This window comes from Bombyx mori, chromosome 26 (genome assembly GCF_030269925.1).
Source record: "Bombyx mori chromosome 26, ASM3026992v2".
Taxonomy (NCBI): Eukaryota; Metazoa; Arthropoda; class Insecta; order Lepidoptera; family Bombycidae; genus Bombyx; species Bombyx mori.
Window position 1 is genome coordinate 10,026,345 of NC_085132.1, and position 22,704 is coordinate 10,049,048.

A 22,704-nucleotide genomic window follows, 5' to 3' on the forward strand; every position below is an offset into this window, starting at 1 on the left:
ACACATCCAAACACGGCTTCATCTCAATTTCACTGAATGTTCGTGAAACCGAACGCTTTAGGAATCTCGTTCGTGAGTCATTGGAAAAGTTTTAATTGATTCTTCTACCTTACGTTTTGTATATTTGACAACTTGTATTAGCGTTATGAAAAACTTGGAATTGGAAATTCGTCGTTGCTTGTTTATTCCACTCGGTGAGCGGGGATCCGTATTGTTAAAACGCTCTCATACGAATTGCCTAGAGATAAAAATGTATGAACGAATATTATAAGTTGATGGATTCAAGTTCGTTGTTGCCCTTTTTTTTATTGCTTAGACGGGTGGACGAGCTCACAGCCCACCTGATGTTAAGTGGTTACTGGAGCCCATAGACATCTACAACGTAAATGCGCCACCCACCTTGAGATATAAGTTCTAAGGTCTCAGTATAGTTACAACGGCTGCCCCACCCTTCAAACCGAAACGCATTACTGTTTCACGGCAGAAATAGGCAAGGCGGTGGTACCTACCCGCGCGGACTCACAACAGGTCCTACCACCAGTAATTACGCAAATTATAATTTTGCGGGTTTCACTTTTATTACACGATGTTATTCCTTCACCGTGGAAGTCAATCGTGAACATTTGTTGAGTACGTATTTCATTAGAAAAATTGGTACCCGCCTGCGGGATTCGAACACCGGTGCATCGCTTCAACACTATTGCACCGGACGTCTTATCTTTTAGGCCACGACGACTTCAAATCCTCCTCACCTCAGCCCCGGCTGCCCGCCTCCGCCTACCGGTCTCCGCGCACCCCTTCTCACAACCAAGTACTGTATCTAACGATCTTGTTAAGTGCTTTTCGTTAATTAATTTAAAAAAATATCGTTCATAGAATTGATACTATTACGACAAGTGCTAGACAGCGACTAGGCTATGCCCGTGACATTGCTGACGTCTAATGGCGATGGTGACCACTCACCATTATGCTCGCCTGACTACAAAGGTTGTCTATAAACCTATCTATCTATCTATAAAGGCTGTCTACAAAGAAAAATGTATATCTGCAAACAGGGTAGTTTAAGGGGCTGCAGTGTTTTTTTTTTTGCTTAGAGGGTTGGATGAGCTCACGGTCCACCTCCTGTTAAGTGGTTACCGGAGCCCATAGATATCTACAACGTAAATGCCGGCACCTTCCTTGAGACATGAGCTGTAAGGTCTCACTTTTAACAGTACAACGGCTGCCCCGCCCTTCAAACCGAAACGCATTACTGCTTCACGGCAAAAATAGGCGGGGTGGTGGTACCTACCCGTGCGGACTCACAAGACGTCCTACCACCAGTAAAGACTAGCACTACTAGCTTATGGTCCCGATCAAATTGTATTCTTATTCTTATCATTAATTAGGAATTATAAATTGAACACAGGTGAATCCCTCAGTTGTTTATAATTTATTTTTCCGAAATAAGTTGAGAAATAACAGATATGTACATTATTTTATGACTTTGAGTTTTTCTCTCGAAGTTTCAATTATGTTCGCGAGCCTAATACGTATTCATTATTTTATCTCTTTACTATAATAATTTTATTGTTGCTTATTAAACTACATAAACGGATTAATTAATATTCGAAGTACCTGCAATAGGTTTGATTAACTTTATATAGAAACCAATGTACACGAAAACTAAAGCGTATCTTGATTTTGAGAGTTATCTTTATTGTTGATTTGACGTTATTTTAAACATCAAAAATACTTTGTAATACAAAGAGGAAACAGAAACTGGGATAAACTGAGAAACTAAATGCTTATGTATGAGTGCGGACCGTACGTGTTTGTGTTTGATCTTAGCAACATCCTGTGATAAAACGTAACCATTACACGATGACTCGCGTCCCTATGTCACACCAAAGTATCAAAATCGACAGAACAGAGTAAATACATTTACAGGTCTATTTATATCGTTCTAAGTCTCATAATCAAATATTGCCGCGATTATAGTTTGCGTAATTACTGGTGTTAGAACGTCATGTGAGTCCACATGGGCAGGTACCACCACCAGTCTGCCTGTTTCTGCCGTGAAGCAGTAATGCGTCTCGATTTGAAGGGTTGGGCAGCCGTTGTACTCTAAAAACTGAGACCTTAAAAGTCATACCTTTTTTTTTTTTTATTGCTTAGATGGATGGACGAGCTCACAGCCCACCTGGTGTTAAGTGGTTACTGGAGCCCATAGACATCTACAACGTAAATGCGCCACCCACCTCGAGATATAAGTTCTAAGGTCTCAGTATAGTTACAACGGCTACTCCACCCTTCGAACCGAAACGCATTATTGCTTCACGGCGGAAATAGGCGGGGTGGTGGTACCTACCCGTGCGGACTCACAAGAGGTCCTACCACCTCAAGATAGGTGGCGGCATTTACGTTGTAAATGTCTATGAGCTCCAGTAACCACTTAACACCAAGTGGGCCGTGAGCTCGTGCACTCACATACGCAATAAAAAAAATAGTTCCGTCATTCCAGGATAACAAGGTTTAATGTCACTCATCATATCCAAATAATAATCATGATAGTTAGTAATAGTTACACAGTTAAGTCTTTCATTGTCGAACTTCACTAGCGCGAAGTCGGTCAAACTATAACTGGATTGTTTTGTGAAATGATTCTTAAGGCCTTTCGAACAAAAGACGAACGGTGTCGTTTAACGGTATTGAGATGTCTGTCTATCATCGCACAGCACACGTATGTCTAATATTTATGTAGATTATATAGTTTAATTAATACGTGAAGCAAAAACTTTGTATCCCTTTTTACGAAAATTGCGTGGACGGAGGAGTATGAAATTTCCCACACTTATAGAGAAGGAGTGCACAATGCTAATATTTTTTTTAAAATAATGCGTAAATGATACATTACATCAATAAAAAAAACATTACACACACTACATACCATGTATTTGACGCACACACGCATGCATACTATTTATTGTCAAATTTACAAATCCAATTAATTAATATAGTCGAATTTCGACTACTGTGGGACCTCTAGTATAGTTTAATTTGTAAACGTTTATTGATTGACGTAGATTCAGAGCAAGTGATGTTCCGCCTGGTGTCAGTAACTCTGGTTTTATTTCATTTTATGCAGCCCTTTTATGAAGACATTACCTGATGGCGTGCGGTTACCGTCGCTGATGCCAGCCGGTGTCTTTCAGACCATGGTGTTGTGATGGAACAACAATTGTGTCTAGCGTAGGTACACCACACGAGTACTCTGACTAACAGAGACGGTACTGTGTACTTAGTTCGAGTATTGTAACGTTCTCCATAACGTATAAGTTAACTCGGATTTGTGTAGAGTTGGAACGTTGGCCTACGTTTGCCGCTAGGGGCGTTGTTCTAACTGCATACGAATTTGAGTTAACTTTTACGTTATCGAGAACATCACAAAACTGGCACTAAGCACACTGATCTATACAAATAAATGAAATTGAAGTGTTTCTATGTAATATTAAAATAATATTTTATTACTAAATACAGATGAAAGTATTTACGGTACGGTAAAAGAAAATAAGTTTTGAAAGTTTTCTTCGAAACGGCTGAACCGATTTTGTAACTTTTTCTACGTCTATTTTAGTAAATGAAAAAGGGCTCCGCGCCATAAAACTTAAAGCTATGAAAGTGTTAACACAATTTGATTCAAATACGGATGTACGATTGATTAATATTATAAGACAAAGTCAGAGCAAAACGTGGCCGCAGTTGAAGCACTCATAATTATAAAACGTATTCGCTTTGATTACCATTGCTTTTTCTCCTTGCTTTCCAATTATTATTTAGTTGAATTCTAAAGAAATAAACAACTAGCCGTACTCGCCCGCTTCGCTAGGCATTTAAAATTAAGATTACTATTTATTGTCATTATTGTTAGGGAGTCAAACACTCATACAAATATTAGCCTATCCATTAAGTACATGTATTTTCTACATGGATAGGTACCAAGTTTCAAGTCAATCGGATGCATCGTTCAGTAGTTATAACGGAACATCCGTAAAAACCACTGTAGATTTATATATTAGTATAGATAGGTATTGTTGCTGCAATGTTGTAAATTGACATTTTCCTTGTAAAACGGACGCGGGCTTGGGGAAAACATCAACAATCAACCGAACAGGTATGACTTCCTGCAGCAAACTTATCGTCTAACGTCCGCAGTTATTTTATAAACGATTGGTTATATTGTCCCTATATTATTGTCGGATAATTAAACGGTTGTCTGGAAGAGATCGCTTTTAGCGATAAGACCGCCTATTGTACAAACGTGTCTGCTTGTTGACAGTTTTCTGATGTTAATTGTGTTTTTGTGTGCAATAAAGTATGTTCTCACCCTATCTCTTTATATATTACCTTCACTATCTTAGTTACACTATGTTATTTACATACTAAAATAATTCTTATTGGAACTTTTGTACCGATGGCATATCATAGACTTGTAAGTTGATGTAGAACGGGTTGAGTAGTAGAATACTTTGTAGATCAGGCAATCAAAACCGTAGTGAAGCGCATCTCTGGATACATGGAGTGACGTTTTCGATACGCCGACGGTTTTAGAACTCAGTTGCGCAAATTAAAGATTCTCCTTCATCTAACAGTAGAGTGTGGGGTGTGATTAAGATGATATAAATAACTGTATTAGAACTAAATTTCAGTTCTAACTAACTATTAGATCAAAGTTGTTCCTTTTGATGCAATTAGATAAAACTTGAATGTCATTATTGAAGGTCTTATTGGCTTCTGTTTTTTTTTCTACCTACGCTGAGAGCCTTGAGAGGCTATTTCAGCTTTACCCTGACGTGTAGGTGAGTGTTGGTGAGTTGGGAGTGTTGCTAACACTGGCCTCAGCAAGAGCTGTGCTTCGCAGAATCTACCACCGGATCGGAAACGCGACTCACTGAGAAGATCCGGCGAGAAACTTAGTGGGCTGTTGTGTCTGTAACTAAACGTCCAACTGCTCTATACCATTAAAGCCACGATTTAATCAATCTCGTAAGCATACAGTTTAGTTATTAATTATGTAAATAAAATTACCATTTATTAAGGACAAAATAACTCGCAAAAAATATAACGGGTGTGAGATTAACAGGTGCTTCAGTTATTATTAAATGGTTTTCTCTAATCAAAGCTAAAGGAGATAAAACTTCAAACGTTTTATTATATATAATTATAGATTATGTGTTTGCAAAATAGGAACACATATCAAAAGGTGTTCTGTCGGTAGCTTTGTGGGTCACAAAAAAAAGATGATTTCCAGTATTGAATTAATTTATTCGAATAAAGACGTAGAGCCGCCTGTTTTTGTGGTCGTATTGTAACTATTTTGGTTTTTACGACTTTGATTTAACCGTTTTCTCGTTAATATGAAAATGTGATCTTATTTTAAGATGTTTCATTTCGATCAAAAAAAATCCTTTTTATTTTGACATTTAATTAATTCAAAAGAGTTTTATTTTTAAAAGTCGTCTGGTAGTTTGGAAGATTGTTTGTTGACTGTCAAATAAACAAAATTTAAATCGATTTTTTGAAGAAATCTTATACTAAAAACGTTCGTATAATATCTGGAATATATTAGAAGCATTTAAAATTTTAAATGTTCTATTTGAAAAGTCGAAATCATAATAAATATTCGACCTCTAATGTTGAAAGTGTTGCTGTAATGAGGTCGTATCAGTTATTTTTACAGGCAACCAACAAGAAAGGTATAATAACGTAAACACTTGCGATTAGATAATTAATCGTAAAACGTCTCTGATAGCGCCGAGTGAAACTTTAAATTCAATTTTCTACAAATGAATCATCATTAATTGAATTCCGAAAGCAACTAAAATCGTTCAATTAAATTCTATCATGCACAAAGATAGATACATATCAATCACGTCATTTAAAAGTGGTGCGGGTCGGTACATATTTTTGCATCATGAGTTTTTTTTATTTATTGCTTAGTTGGGTGGACCAGCTCACAGCCCACCTGGTGTTAAGTGGTTACTGGAGCCCATAGACATCCACAACGTAAATGCGCCACGCACCCCGAGACAAGTTCTAAGGTCTCAAGTATAGTTACAACCGCCCCACCCTTCGAACTGAAACACATTACTGCTTCACGGTAGAAATAGGCAGGGTGGTGGTACCCACCCGCGCGGACTCACAAAAGCGACTATATTGAAATGAAATATTTTAAGATTAATACTCCAATGGATGTAAACCGAATTTTATTTATTGCTCGGTGTAAGCAAACGAGCTCATGCCCAGCCTGCTGTTAAATGGTATCTTGACACTAAACATACCATAACGGGTTTTTAAATATATTTATAACTTAGTCTTTTAATGATTTAATTTTCAATGTCGGGCTTGGAACGAGATGTTATTGAGAGTGCTTTACGGTAAGCAGAAATCTAGCTATGCCCCTGGCGTTTTTCTATTTACACTATATTCCTAAACATTCCTTCCGGAAATTTCGCGATTTTTTGACTGATAGTGTAGGACAAAGTGGATCACACGGCAGATCTCCCGTTCGGTGAATTGACCAGTAATAGGCTGCAATGAATTGTTCTCTGAATGCAAGCACCAGTAGCACGGCTGGAAGGAAGGAGTGGCCGGGTAATAAAACTCGGCTAAAACACAAGACGACTAGGACCACTCTACCAAGATTGTAAAGGTCACGGTGAGAAAAATTTAAATATTTATAAAAAAGTCTGCTTTTAGAAACATAATAATTTTGAGATTAGCCTTTCAGACCCTGGCACCTGGCATGAATGTCGCAACCGCGAACACGTTGCGACACCACGGTGCATGTTACGCTTTCATTTACTTTCACGTTTACACTCGCATCTAGCAACAAGACCCGGCTCCGTGGAGGTCCGCGATTGGCCCATCCAAATACAACGACGACCTAAACAAGATACCTGGTTTTAACGAAAACTGTCCGCACTGTGGGCCTTTATAAACCGGTCATCACAAAGATCTCTGTCTTCTTGAATTGTAGGCGTGCAAAGAGATCTTGTTGTACCGGTCGATTGAGGTGTAATTTTACGACACACTCTAACGTCGATGCTAAATGGTACAGTTAACAATCTTCATAGCAGGATTTTTGTCTGAAAGATGTGTCATATCATGAGTATACAAATGTGTAGTGTGTGATATGTAACATTTGACCAGTAAGTATTTACATTTACAAATTATAAAGCACTCTAGCGACCCGCCCTCGCTTCGCTTCGGAAACAGTAATTTATTATCGATTTCTCCACTATTTAATGGATGTTATAGACCTTCCTCTTCAATCACTCTATCTATTAAAAAAAAACGCATCAAAATCCGTTGCGTAGTTTTAAAGATTTACTTAAGCATACATAGGGACAGAGAAAGCGACTTTGTTTTATACTATGTAGGGATACGCACATACTTCTTCTACTTTGTCTTGTCCAGTTAGTTACGATAAGCTTATTACCTTGTTTTTTAGTTGAATTTGTATAATTTACTCACCAAGAAATTGATCTGTGATTTCTGTTAAACCACTTTCAATTCTGAGTCACCGATCATGTTTTAGACTGATTTGCATTTTGATTCTGATGCTAATCATTTCTTGAACCGACTTTTACTTATCGTCCACGGCAATGGTCCGGTCAAACTAGAATTTATATCGAGATCCGAGTTAACGACTAACCGAATTTGACGAATGAAAAACTTTAATGAACATGTTTTGTTTAGCATTTACGAAATAAGGGTTCGAGCTAGAAAAAGAAAAAAATACATCAAATTTTGATCACTGGGCGAACACAAGTAATTATCATAATGTTTTGAATGGATTTCTTTTACTTTAAAATCTATTGTATCAGATTGATATATTGTTTATATAAAGCAAAGGTTTTTTTTTAATTATGACAAAACACGATTTAAGAGAAAATGTAATAAATTCTAGCAATTCTGTTTTCCGCGGACAATATATGCGAGATTTGTATTCTATATGAGTGAAGTAAAATTAAATACAATTACTGATGTTACATACTTTATAAATTATTATGTAAAGTAAAACATCAACAAATCCACCAATTCCCGTTAGTTTGTAATTCAACTATTGTTATAGAATAAGGCATATGTTTGTGTTTTTAACTTTGTTTTGTATTACAACAATATTTTAAAATTATTTACTTGAAAAAAAAACATACATAAATTAGTTTCTCAGCAGCACCAACTGTGTTTTAAATTATTAGATATACATAGAACAATAATATATGCAGTAGAACAATAATAATTGCAATCTGTTTGTTTTCGTTATTTACGTGTCCCGTAAGGATTACGTGCATATCGTAATGTTTCAAATGCATAAAGTTTGGGTTCAGTTGTTACGAACCAGCTAGTCTGCCATTCCGTGAGAATTAGAATAACTGCTTTGTTTGCATTTTATCTGCATCATCTGTGTATATATATGTACATAAATATTGTTGTTTATTTGTGTGGATTCTCTATTGCTACATTACGTGGACGGGTATTGTATGAATTTGAAAAACAAAATCTTGAAATATTGTAAACGCTGGGAATTTAAAAATCAATGTACTCAAAAATATGTAATGCTTCGTTAAGTCTATTGTCGTCGTAAACACAAAAACCATGATCAGGAATGAGTGACGCTAGTGAGTTAAGTTCAAGCAAGTCGTACGCTCGTCTTTTTATATTATCATCGGTTGGTAGTCATCGTCGCTCCTGGACATCAGCAATACTAGGAGCAAAGCCCAACCGTAGGTACGCTGATAATATCCGAGCCCGCACGGGTAGGTACCATCCATTTTCAGATACCATTTTCAGTATTACCGCGAAATAATCATAGTTCGACGACCTCAATTCAATACACTTATGATTTCGATTTTATGTGTCAAGGTGCGTGGTATCCGTCGTGCTCACATTCCACTTAGTGTTACGTATCATAAAATAAATGTGGAATGATAAATCCTACGCTCGTTATTGTAATAGTGACTGTCTTATAGGCCCTTTTCAAACAGAAACCCATACAAATTTCGCGGCAGAATTATGTAATTTGGTCATACATAATACGCCCGACCATAGATAGCTAAGTAGGAAAAATATATCGTTCAATTCGTTTGTCTTTTATTTAAGTCGTGAGTCACAAAAAGCAAAGTCAGGTAGGTCTAATTTTTTTTTTCACAAAAACTCATATCTGCCACCGGGACGCTATCGAGCACTGCATAATAATAACAGTAGTTCGATGCCTCCAATGAACACTACTACTCGTAACTCAAAATTTTTAAATTTTCGTTTTTCACGCAAATCGCTTCACTATTTTAAAATTATTACAAATTCATTATTAATGGGGTTCAAAGCAAGAGTAAATCAACTAGTTACACAAGAAAAAACCATAAAATCTTGTATTATTGCAGATATATTTATCAACTTTTTTCGTTTAAACACTCCTCCTGTAAACCTACGAATTTGGAGTTAGAGTTAGTGTTCATTGGAGGCACCGATTTTAAAGTGAACCGGTGTGTGTACGTATACATAAAAAAAAAATGCAAACGTACACACACACACACGCTCGGTACGTTCCACGAATCGTAGCGCGACGCAAGCGAAACGCTGTGTGCTATTTATCGTATGAATACGCGCTGTCGGCGTATTTCGAAGCGACAATATAATTTAAAGACAAACCGCTTCCGCTTAGCTTGCTCGATTTATATACAGTGTACATGTGTGACTAGGGTTTTGAGTTGAAAAACAAGTCAATTTTTGTTTCTAATACTATCAATCACAAAACGTAATTTGGTTTTATTTGTAGAAGTAATTAAATTGAAAATGTTTCCACTGAAGTACCTGTAAAAATATAATATTAATAAGAGATCATAAAACTACCTCTATAACAATAGTACTTAATTAAAATTGGAAAAGCTAACCGTTTGAAACACACAATGATATTTTTGTAGATTAGAAATCGAGTTAGATAGAATAGAATAGAGTTAAAATATTAATATTCCTCAATCAGTCCGAAAGATAATGTAGGTCAACTGTCTAACATCAGTCACTTCGTTTTATGTGTTTACTAGCTTTGGCTCGCGACTTCGTCCGCGTGGAATAGTTACTTTGGCATAACCCGATTTTGAAACATTCTTTATTAGTGCTCCGCTTGTATTTGTCTTAGCGTAATGTTATATAGCCTATATATATAGCGTTCCTTGATAAATTAGCTATCTAACACTGAAATGATTTTTCAAATCGAACCAGTAGTTCCTGAGATTAGCGCGTTCAAACAAACAAACTCTTCAGCTTTATAATGTTAGTTTATTTTTAGTAAGTACAGTTTAATTTTGAAAATTAATGTTATATTTTATTTCGTTTCAGGTAAGTTACCTCAATCATCTGTGTATATTCAAGTAAGTGATGAAAATGTGTGGATACATTTGAGGCATCAGGATGAATGATAAGACAATCTTACTGTCTTATAACGTCAATCCATTACAAGAAATCAGACCTCTCGTGAATACGGGTGGTAGGACTTCTTGTGAGTCCGCACGGGTAGGTACCACCACCTCGCCTATTTCTGCCGTGAAGCAGTAATGCGTTTCGGTTTGAAGGGTGGTGTAGCCGTTGTAACTATACTGAGACCTTAGAACTTATATCTCAAGGTAGGTGGCGCATTTACGTTGAAGATGTCTATAGGCTCCAGTAACCACTTAACACCAGGTGGGCTGTAAGCTCGTCCAACCATCTAAGCAATAAAAAAAAAGGATACTGTCCGCACTTGTTAGTTTTAAAAATGCCGGACCTCCTATAAATATTGAGAATTAGCTTGACCCACATTGAGAGACTGACCGCAACTCACAGCCCTAAAACTGGCCAGCAGCCGATAAGGCTATAACTGTTTACGCCCGGTCGTAAGCTGAGCAAGCATTCGAATCTTTGCGGACGACAGCGTAACAGTACTCCCCGCAATGAATAAAAAAACCGATTCCAACGAAATGGCACACGGTCAGTTCGCGTACCGCGGGAAAACTATACAGTTGCGTTGTCTCTTAAGTGACGGCATTCACGTCCGAGATAAAAATTTTTTTATTTTTTTTATTGCCTTTTTAGGCAGACGAGCATACGGCCCACCTATAAGGCTACCGAGCTGTCTGACGGTGAGAAGTTAATTTTATTGTTCAGCTTTCTATGGTTCGTGTGTTCGAGCGATTCTCCTTATTGTCATTTTCGTAACAAGTGTGATCGACACTGCGGTCCACAATATTGTAGTTTGATTTAGGCTACGGTTATACGAACCGCCGTTTCTCTTACGTCATAATGTATCTTTGTATCCTATCGGGATATGTTACTACTAGGGATGAGGAAGTCGAAGAGGAAAGTAGCGTAACTATCTTTTTTTTATTTTTTATTGCCCTTGTAAGCAGACGAGCATACGGCCCACCTGATGGTGAGTGGTTACCGTCGCCCATGGACTTCTGCAATGCCAGGGACAGAGCCAAACCGCTGTCTACAAATATCTTCTGGTTAATTGTGCGATCTGTGTCTGATTTTAGGAGTTAAATTAAAAGAATTTTTAGTTGAAATCTTATAGTAATAACTCTTCTGTTATTACGACTTTCGACTTTATTACGACTGCATAGCGTGCGCTATTTATTTACCTAAATTGTATGCATTGGAGCATGCCGACGAACGTGACACAGGTATTCAACTATAAACGAATGACTCGATCACGTTTGAAAATACCCAAATTGACGTGTGTGTGTACTCGACTCGACACAGGAAACGAAAAAATTCAAGGGAAAAAATTGGGCTTATTTCGGTTGAATCGTAACGAGCGCCGCGCCGCGTTGTTGTATAGGGGCATTCGTTTCGGCCTTTCGTATTATACTTACTCTACGTGCCTTTGTGATTCGCGGTCGGTCGCGTTGCTGTGTCGCATCGACGTTGGTTTTGTTTGGCTCGTTTCCGCGCTCTCTCCCGTCGCGTCGTTTGTGTTCGACAAAAAAAAGTTTAGCCACCGAAAATTCAACGAGAGGTCAACGCACTCTCGTCTCAAACCGGTATTTTTCGCTTTATAATTTCTATTGAAAATACATCTAGATATATAACTATACTTGAGACCTTAAAACTTATATCTCAAGGTGGGTGGCGCATTTACGTTGTAATTGTCTATGGGCTAGAGTAACCACTTAACACCAGGTGGGCTGTGAGCTCGTCCACCCATCTAAGCAATAAAAAAAAAACATCTGAACTGTATCTAAATTGGACTTTCGGAAATAGTTATGTCTTTGATCAAGGTATCTATCGTAAAGATCAACATAGCTAGTCGAAAACATCAAATTAAAATAAGTATGCTTTTGTAAATTGACTATGGGATCTAGAATATCATGGATAGGTTGTAAATTTTGCGATACATTGATGTATGTCGATATCTTCCTTGTTCATGTTCGATCTTTTCCCTCGTATCTCGTCCGTATAGTATAACTATATGTTATGAAATCGAATGCATATAACCAAAAGGTAGATAAGATAGGCGGAGCGCGAACAAATGTATGTGTAGGTACTACAATACATACTTTAATAAATAGTAAAGCAAAAGTCGCTGCGAGTCGTGGAATTAACTAGTGTTAAAGTATAGCATTATTCAATAATGAAAGGTGAGTTAAAAGATGTCGGCGCCAGGCAAAGTGGAGGAGGTTAATTAGGAAAGCGGACCATGGCACTAGACAGGGAAAACGCTAGGAAGAAGAAGAAGAAAGGAGACTCAAAAGCATGAGATATGTAAAAAAAGCGGAACATTGTATAGTTTGAAAAGACTATAATAATGCTTGGAAACGGGAGGTCTTTAACCGTGACGCGTCTTTTATGGTATTTTGTGAACGTAACAGATAAGAAATAATCTACTCTCATTGATAATAATATTTTATTATACATATGTAGTGTTTTATTGTGTGTGACTCGTGATATTGAATGTAACTCCTTGATGTAATTTTAAATCGTTTCTATGAAATATTTCAAAACGAGTTGTTATCCAATTTTGATACCCAAAATAACGAACTAGAGGATTGCCTTTTGACGATTTAAGCCGCTTGTGGAAACTGCACTCTAGTAATAATAGTTTCCGATTTAGTAACTTGAGATAATTGCTTAGCTGTAAAATAATATCGTGTAGTTATACATTTTAGGAATCATTGGTATACGAATTATTCGTTATGTTTAACTTTATTTGTAATCGTGTTCAAAGGGGCTTTAAAAAGCTTAATCTTTTTCAATTTTCAATCTATTGGAACGGAACTATCAATAAATTCGCCATCGAAGTTTTGCCTGAATAGCGGTCTATATGGGGCAAGTTATGTAATTGGGTATACCTACTCAACTTCGATAAAGAAGCCGTGGATGCTTTCGGCTTGGTTAGGGCTGCAATTGGAAAAAAATTAAAGCTACTTTCAGCTTCAATTCCACAAAATTTATATCAAGGTTTTAGTAATAATTTCATGGCTTAAAATCCGAAATGTGGATCCCGAAACTTAGTTCGTAAGTTCGCCTGATATAACGCAGGAATTCTAAGGAGTACCTACCAACATTATTTATATCAGTTCGATACGAATGAAGAGACACAATATAACCCCTTTTCCATCGAATCGTTATCTAGTTAACAGCTCGAATGAGCACACGTGCGTTCGTTAGCTGGAAACCCTCGTGGGATTGATCTAGTTCACCTGACTGACCCGTTCGCTCTGTGTGAGGTTTAATACACATACTTTATCTATATTATACAATTTATTGGAAATGAATTAATACAAACTATATCATACACTCAAGCAACCTAGCCTATACTAATTGTTAACTAAATGTTTTAGCTTGCAATTGCAAATGGCAATGAATGGTATGTTTAAATAAATTTTTTTTGGGTCGATGTGCCAGATCTTTTCGGTACTAAATTTTAAACTTTGATAGGAGAATTTTATTTTTTATATTATAGTTATAAATTTTTAATGCGATTAGATCGTGAATTTGCACACTGGCAAATGTTATTCGGAAGTGTTTTCAGTTATTACTTATATTATAGTGATTTCAAAAGACAAAAAGGCGCATTAAATAAGAAACGAAAAAATTTTGATAGTTTGTGCAAATAAAGTACCAACATTACTGTTCTTTTACTCAACGAAGTTGCTATAACAGCTACATTTTTAGTCGTAGCTTTGTACTTTTCTGAAGCACGTGCAGTGGTTGATTTTGGCCACTGACTGGACCGAGAAAGTCATACTGAATTAGTTTTAAACTATCCGACCTGTGACAAGTTCATAACTATAAGGCTGTATTTACGCCTACAAATTGACTTAAGTGGCTTTTGATAGCAACGTCAGCGTTTATCGTGGTACAAGTAAAGGATGATTACGACGCTAAGAGCCAACAAACGCACAGATTAACCAACACAGGACTTAGTGGCAACATTAAGTTTTGCTTATTATGCTAATAGAATAACGTACCTAAAACTTACCCAGGATTTGGGATCGTAAACTATTGAAAAAAATTTTTTTGTTTTCACTACTGATTTGCTGGTAGCCTAAGGGTATTTCGGCTACACGCTGACTGACCCGAAACATTATGAAACGCGTGTGTAAGCAATAGGATAAAATGTACCGTGAATAAATAACTCGTAAATAAATAAGTGAAGTACTCCTCCACTCGGTTTTATGTTTGCTCGTGTCAAGTATTCGCACAATACTTACTCGTAATATCTAAGCTACGAAGAATATTCTTCAAACGACCAAAGCTGGAAAATGTTTTAATGTTTATTTTGAATTATCGAAGTTTTTGCCTTTGTAGAGAATTATCTTTATCTTTATATATAAAAATGAATTGCCGTTCGTTAGTCTCGCTAAAACTCGAGAACGGCTGGACTGGATTTGGCTAATTTTGGTCTTGAATTATTTGTGGAAGTCCAGAGAAGGTCTAAAAGGTAGATAAATATGAAAATGCTCAGAATTAAATAAAAATAACAATTTTGTTTATCCTTTGATGTGTCCCCCTTCGGACGGATTCCTTTTGTTTGTTGTAAGTTTATTTTATACAAAAGTTTAGGTCTTTTTATCGATTGAGGCACTACGAAGCCTGCCGGGTCAGCTAGTTATCGATAAATTTTCGATTTGATATTTTTATTGCGGTAACGAATTCGGTACATAAACTTGGTTTGAAATCAAGCGGAATTATATAGTATGTATGTATTAGTGACTTTATATTCGACTGAAGAACCAACTTGACGCCCATGGTCTGACTTTTTTTTTATTTTTTCAAACCTGAAAGGTTTAAAGATTCAACATTGAACACATCTACATATAGAATATATTCTAGTCTATATTTAGTTGTATTGCTTTCAATATTAAAATTTTAGGAATGAGTACGCGTACATAATAAATCTTTCGCAAGAGGCAGATTTCCTTGACAGAATATTACGGTAAACAGCCGCGGTTAGCACTTCGCCGTTCTCTCATCGCTTCAATGGACAATCATAGCGAGAGGTGTAGAGTTACGCGTTCATTTATAATTAAACACCTTAAGTAAATGTTTATCGTGTAAACACTCTTCCTACAGGCATACGAACTGTCGAATTCATGCTCTGAAAGTGATTGATTGTGTCAATGTTCGTTTTTATTGTTTCAATGGTATTCATAGACGTGTTTAGATCGTTAAATAATAATACATTAATTTCTATCTTTGTCTTTGATTTTTTTACAGTATGAATAAAACAGCTTAGAGTATTAATTTAAAGGACAACAAGCAGTAGTTGCGCTTTTCGTGTTTATAAATTTACTAGCGACCCACCCTCGCTTCGCTTCGGAAACTGTAATTTATTATTGTTTTCTGCACTATTTAATGGATGTTATAAATAATAACCTTCCTCTTCAATCACTCTATCTATTAAAAAAACCGCATCAAAATACGTTGCGTAGTTTTAAAGATTTAAGCATACATAAGGATATAGGGACAGAGAAAGCGACTTTGTTTTATACTATGTACTGAAGCGAATAAAACTACAAAGAAAACGGTATCATAATGTTCGTTAGACATTAAAAACAATTCAAAAGCTCGTCTATCAAAACGCTATGCGCCCCCCTCCAACGCTTCGATAATGACGAATGACATCAGCGCAAACGTTACCGGCTTTGGAGTCTAGTTGTTGAAATGCAACGTGGCCGGCGCGGGGTGAACGACCCGACCGCGTCCCGGCGATCGAACGGCTAACCTCGCCGCTCACCCTGCCCCACTTGCGAGTTGCGGTCTCTCCTACACACACAGATTGTATGTACGTATATGCCGTAATATTCGTATATTGTATGGTACATATTTGTGCGTTCTTTTCGATACTTTGATGTCGTTATGTGAGTCGACTATTATCAAAGCCGGCAATGTGACTTTTGGACAATTATTGGTAAATCAGAAAAACGAATTATTGACTTTGTATTCCATTGGCAGTCACAAAACTCTTCTGATCGACTTCTTAGATAAATAACAGGTTAAGTATTAACCTTTATTTAATGCAGGCTTTGAACCGTATTCTTTGAAGGAGACGATTATATTCAAATCAACCTGTATTGACATATCAATAAATTTTTTTTGTCCAAATGCACAGATTGCCACCTTTGATAATAGACGACTCATGTAATGTTTTAGATTGTCACTTTACTACACTCGCGATATAAATATACATTAAATAATACTTTTGTAACTAATAATACTACAGTTTTTCTAATGAGATACGTACTTAACAAATGTTCACGATTGACTGGACCACGGTGAAGGAATAACATCGTGTAATAAAAATCATACCTGCTAAATTATAATTTGCGTAATCACTGGTGGTAGGACCTCTTGTGAGTCCGCACGGGTAGGTACCACCACCCCGCCGATTTCTGCCGTGAAGCAGTAATGCGTTTCGGTTTAAAGGGCGTGGCAGCCGTTCTAACTATACTGAGACCTTAGAACTTATATCTCAAGGTGTTGGCGCATTTACGTTGTAGATGTTTATGGGCTCCAGTAACCACTTAACACCAGGTGGGCTGTGAGCTCATCCACACATTTAAGCAATAAAAAAAATAAAAAAGGTACTTCGTTTGCTTTAAATTCTTGTAACATGTTTTCTTATCGAACAAAGGAACTAACGATCCACCTAGTCTTAAATGGATACCGGAGCATATAGACAGCGCAACTTGTATGGACGTTATCCACCTTGTGATATAGAAAGTTGAAGTCTAAATTGCTATCGAATAACGATGGTTATCATCTTTGAAACCGCCAACAGATGAAACCGCCAACAGAGGTTTTTGGTGCCTATACGTCTGTTCTTACAATACGCCGTACCACCAGTAATTATGAATTTTATAAATTTTTGCGTGTTTTATTTATATTACTACACGATCTTTGTTCCTTGATCGCGGAAGTCGCCTTTCAACACGATTTGGTTGCGTGTAGGGGTATATTGTTCATACAAAGAATTGTACATGTCTGAGGAATTCAGACACCGGCATATTCGCAGCGATTGATACAAGTACACTGGGCGTCTTATCCTCTAGGCCACGACGACTTTGAATTTGTCCGTTTGATGTTTCAGTCAAGGAAATATTTTAATACAAAGTTTGTGAACTAAAATAGCGTTTGTGACTTCCTAACTAACGGCCTAAGCTTCCGTTTAGTAAACTTATGTAACATTTTTAAGTGTTTTGGTTGTCCAAATTACAGTTTTTTATCGTATGTTACTGAAGTATTATATTGTATTGTATGTTTACTAAATTAAGGATGTGTTACATCTTCACGAACTTCCCCACTTCGATAAAGCGGCACGACACGAGAACCCTCTCATCGTGGCCGCCGGTAACTACATTCCCGATCCTGCGGACAGAATGGAAAGCAGTCGACGTCGTCCAAAACACGTCATCTCGGATCCTCCCGATCCACTAACGGTGTTTCTAGGTACTTCAAGCACCGGTCACCGTTCTCGTCGAACCCGTCGCTTGCGACGAAAGGCTCGACGAGTAAATTAACTCTTAGACACAGCCCACTGAGTTTCTCGCCGGATCTTCTCAGTGGGTCGCGTTTCCGATCCGGTTGTAGATTCTGCGAAGCACGACTCTCGCTAGGGTTCGTGCTAGCATCGTCGTCAGGTTTGAGCCCCGTGAGCTCACCTACTAGTTACGGTTACGCTGGAATAGCCTCTCAAGGCTACCAGCTTAGGTAGGAAAAAAAAATGAAAAACGAATTTTCCGACAGTGACAATAGTGATTTCTTTGCTCCCGTTATGTAATGCAATGAATGACTGGAACGAACTGTTTTTCACGACAGGAAGGGTAGTCCGTATACGCCATCACGGTTATTTAAATTTTGTTATAAATCTAAATAGCTTTGTGTGCTGAAACGTTTATACGTATTATAATAGAAGTTTATCTATATGCCGACTATGGGCGTAAAGCTCACTCGTCGCTTTTGGTGTCTGTTGCAAAAAAAACGTGATTGTAAAAAAAAAAAAACCAATGTAGTTAGAATTTTCTGTGGTATAGCTGTAGTAGAGATAACTGTAGCTCGTAACTAAACCGAGTCAAGCGAGCTCTCGTGGACTTTGTTCTTTCATTTGAATGTGATGTTGAAAATGAGGCTTCGAAATGTATTGGCCACAAACTGTATTTTTATCAATATTAATTCTACATATCTATACTTTTATACTAATATTATAAAGAGGTAAGATTTGTTTGTTTGTTTGTATTGAATAGGCTCCGAAACTACTAAACCGATTTGAAAAATTCTTTCACTGTTTGGAAGCTACACTATTCCCGAGTGACATAGGCTTCTAGGAGTCTTGTTTGAAAAAAATTGGGGATCTTTACTAAAACTCCAATAATGTAACCCAAGGTGTAAAAAAAATACCTAAAATATTCTTTACATCGCGTGCCCTGCGAAAACTATTGATGATAGAATGAAATAATGTACTGCGACTTTGTAGAACACATCTATTATAGTTATGCCGCAATAAGTGTTCTTTTATTAAAATATATAAAACAAGGTCAAATATTTTTGAAAATTTTGTTAAAGACCCGAGCGGAGCCGGAGCGGGCCGCTAGTCTGCTATAAACGGTAAAAGAGACCGTGATAATGACCGTAACGAAATCGATTTTAAAAAAAATTCAATCTTATTTTATGAATCTTTTTTCAGTGTTGTTTCTCCCTCGATACTGTAGTAACCATTCGATTTTGTAGTCAAGTCCGTCTTGTTGTTTTGTTAAATTCGATCTTTACACAAGGAATAGGGGGCCTTAATGAGTAACGATTGTCTTTTATTTATTTATTGTGCGTTTAGGTAGACGAGCAAATTAATATTAAATTAATATTTAACGTCCGTCTGGTGTAGTGGTAAGTGACATGGTCACTACACAAGGGGGTCGCGGGTTCGAATCTCGCCAAGGGAAGATATTTGTATGATAAATATAAATGTATTTTGCAGGGTTATGGATGTATATTAAATATGTGTACAATAAAAATCTTATATTTATTTCCGTTATCTGGTACATGTAACACAAGTTCTTTACGAACTTATAACGGGACCAGTTAACGTGGCGTGATTGTTAGTATATATTTATTTAATGATGTCGATTTGGTACATATTAAAAAAAAAAAGATATGATTTCATAATATGTAGTAATTTTTCATGTAACATAGATAGGTAGGTGTAAGTAAAGTGGTGTACATTCATATGTACAATGTTTATCTATTACGAAATTAAATATTACAAACGGTACAAGATTTGACATTGAAAAGTTAAAAGTGACATAAAAAATTATCAGTTTTTAAAGTAATGATTATGTTCAGATTAGAAAATATGGTTTCGTTATACATATAAAACCTTGCAGCTCGTATATATAATGGTAAAACCCATAAAAGTGGTTGATTTTACGGGTTTTCAGTAATCGTAGGCAATGCTATATTCAAAACGTCCTAAGCTACCTGTGTTAGAAAACGCGTATGGAAAATGTATTTACTAAACATTTTTAAAGGACACGGGCAATGTAAGAATTAAAAACAGCAACAATTGCCTCTCAAGACATCATCAGCGTAGGTAGAAAAGAAAAGCTGCTCTTGAGTTGCTAGGTCTCCTTCGGAGGCGCTCGGGCAGCTGTTAGCTAAACCCCTCCTGGCTTAGTTTTTGCTCGCCCACCTGTCCTGGTGAAACTGGGAAGGCCTCTGGGCCGTAATAAAAGTTTATGGGATAGGTGCAATGTGTAATCATTCCGGGTTGTGATGGTACGATCCTGGGTGCGATTTTTTCTTAGTTATCATGGACCTAATGATTGTATTCTCAATGCTTCGAAAGATAAGTCGTGTAATAAAAGTATTGTGATTAAATTCAATTGCGTGGGTTTAGAGTTGTAACTGTGTATTAGATAGCTAGACTCTCGATAAATCGCACGGGGGTATATTAGGTGCTATCTTCATATAATTAAATGGTAGTTTCCAGTAAGTACTTAAGGCTAAAAACCTTTTCATAATTGATTGTGGTCGGCGTCAATCCAATTATGATATCCGTGGGTGCGGTTACTTGTGAATATTTTTTTTATTGCTTAGATGGGTGGACGAGCTCGCAGCCCACCTGGTGTTATGTGGTTACTGGAGCCCATAGACATATACAACGTAAATGCGCCACCCACCTTGAGATATAAGTTCTAAGGTCTCAAGTTTAGTTACAACGTCTGCCCTCACCCTTCAAACCGAAACGCATTACTGCTTCTCGGCAGAAATAGGCGGGGTGGTCGAAAAAAATCTCTACTCATGCGGACTGTACACGCGTTGCCACCGTAAATCTGTTATAACAGTCTGTAGATTTATCTCCACGTGTAAAGCTGTTTGCACATTTAGGACCCGGCGCTCGGTAGGTGGTCGGTGTTTGTTTGTTTGTTGTTGTTGTTGTTGTTGTTCTACGTTGTTATGTTATGATAATCTTCGTCCGCCTTACGTAATAGGGTCGGAAAACGTGTCGTGTGCATAGTATTTATAACGTTGTCGTGAAGTGGTCGAGATTTTGAATAATGCAAATTTTCTGTTTTTCATTTGACCGTCTTAGTCTCCCGGTACTGTTAAAAATATGTAATCAGATTGCTAACGGGGTTGTAAACAGCAAATTTTCGTGTGAGTTTTGGGTTGCCTATTTTTAAAAATATTAAAATCGGTGTGTGTACAAAATAATGGTAGCTTTCTAATGATCCTCTGGATTTGTTAATAAATCAAATTAAAAGGTATATTAAAGGGATTAATTTAAAAAACCGACCATTTAAACATGCATTCGAAGTCTCTAGAATATGACTTGACAAACCTGAAATTCTACCTTTTAATTAGAAGCTGATTAAATTTACTGAACAATTTCGTTCCCATCTAATTGAATTATTTACTTTAAAATTGAATGCTCTCTGAAATATCTAATGCCATTCTATTTTTTAAAGGTTCTCTTTGTTTTTACAGAGCTATAAAATTGTATCGTCACCTTGAAGAACCGTGGACTTTATAGTTGGTTATTGATAGCAAACGAGCTTATGGTTAATAACGTGGTCGCCGTTACTCAGGTTACGCTGGGAATATGGGGCTACAACACAGCCTTATCTACCGCTAAGGAATCTTCTCACATCTTGCTTAGGACATGATAGTAACAGATAGCCCTTGTAGTCCTTCAAACACACGCTCGATTCTTAGTATAAACAGCGCGGAGGCTGGTAACAAATAGAAAAACCTATTCTCAGCAGAACAGCAGAGTCATGCTTTTTGTGTTATTAATAGATGAAAAACCGCTTAATGCATTAATTATTCACGGTACACATAATTACAAAGCGATAAACGACAGCAATTTCATTATTAAAAACAACAGTAAAAAATACGTTAGCAACAGCAATAAAATTATTATACAACTGACGTGATCGTTTATCGATTAACACCGACGTTCCGACACGGTCACGCAGAACAAATAGAAGAGAGACAGAGAGAGAGAGAAAAAAACTTGAAAGAAACAGGATTAGAAGTGCCAGGTGTCGGATAAATTTTACTGGTGGTAGGACCTCTTGTGAGTCCGCGCGGGTAGGTACCACCACCCTGCCTATTTCTGCCGTGAAGCAGTAATGCGTTTCGGTTTGAAGGGTGGGGCAACCGTTGTAACTATACTGAGACCTTAGAACTTATATCTCAAGGTGGGTGGCGCATTTACGTTGTACGTATGTCTATACGCTCTAGTAACCACTTAACACCAGGTGGGCTGTGAGCTCGTCCAACAAAATAAACAAAAAAATAATAATTGTAATAATATCATGAAGCACATCGGGGTTTTTGCTTAAGCTCGACACGAGTGCTTCGCCACAGGATTAGGCAGAAATGTGGTACCTAACAATTTGGGCTCATCAGCTCGATCACCAGTCAACGCATATCAACAGTTCATCGCAGTAATTATCTTTCTGAGTTTCTATTGTCTTTCTATCGAGCTTAACCCTCATTATATAGTGGGTAGCAGGGAAGCAGACTGGGTCTCTGTCTACCCGCCCACGCAGTAGCTACGGACCTCTCTAACGAATATCAACAAACATTGTGTACTGATACGCAGTACATAATTAAGCTGTTCTTGCCTCGTAACACGACCCTGGTATAGAGGGTGTAATATAAAGTATAAAAATATATTAA

General features: G+C 37.1%; 1 protein-coding gene across 14 annotated transcripts in view; it reads left to right on the forward strand.

Annotated features, from left to right (window-relative positions):
• Window positions 1-22,704, forward strand: part of LOC101736219 (C-terminal-binding protein) — a 132,009-nt gene that overhangs the window by 63,985 nt on the left and 45,320 nt on the right. For 3 of the 14 annotated variants that reach the window (XM_062676354.1, XM_062676350.1, XM_062676351.1), the window contains exon 3: window positions 11,113-11,159. The exons of 9 other annotated variants lie outside the window; for them this stretch is intronic. The gene's annotated coding sequence lies outside the window, so the exon portion shown is untranslated. Of the gene's footprint in view, window positions 1-725; window positions 812-10,380; window positions 10,413-11,112; window positions 11,160-22,704 lie in introns of all 14 variants that reach the window. 2 more of the 14 variants (XM_062676349.1, XM_012691442.4) reach the window with 2 other exon arrangements.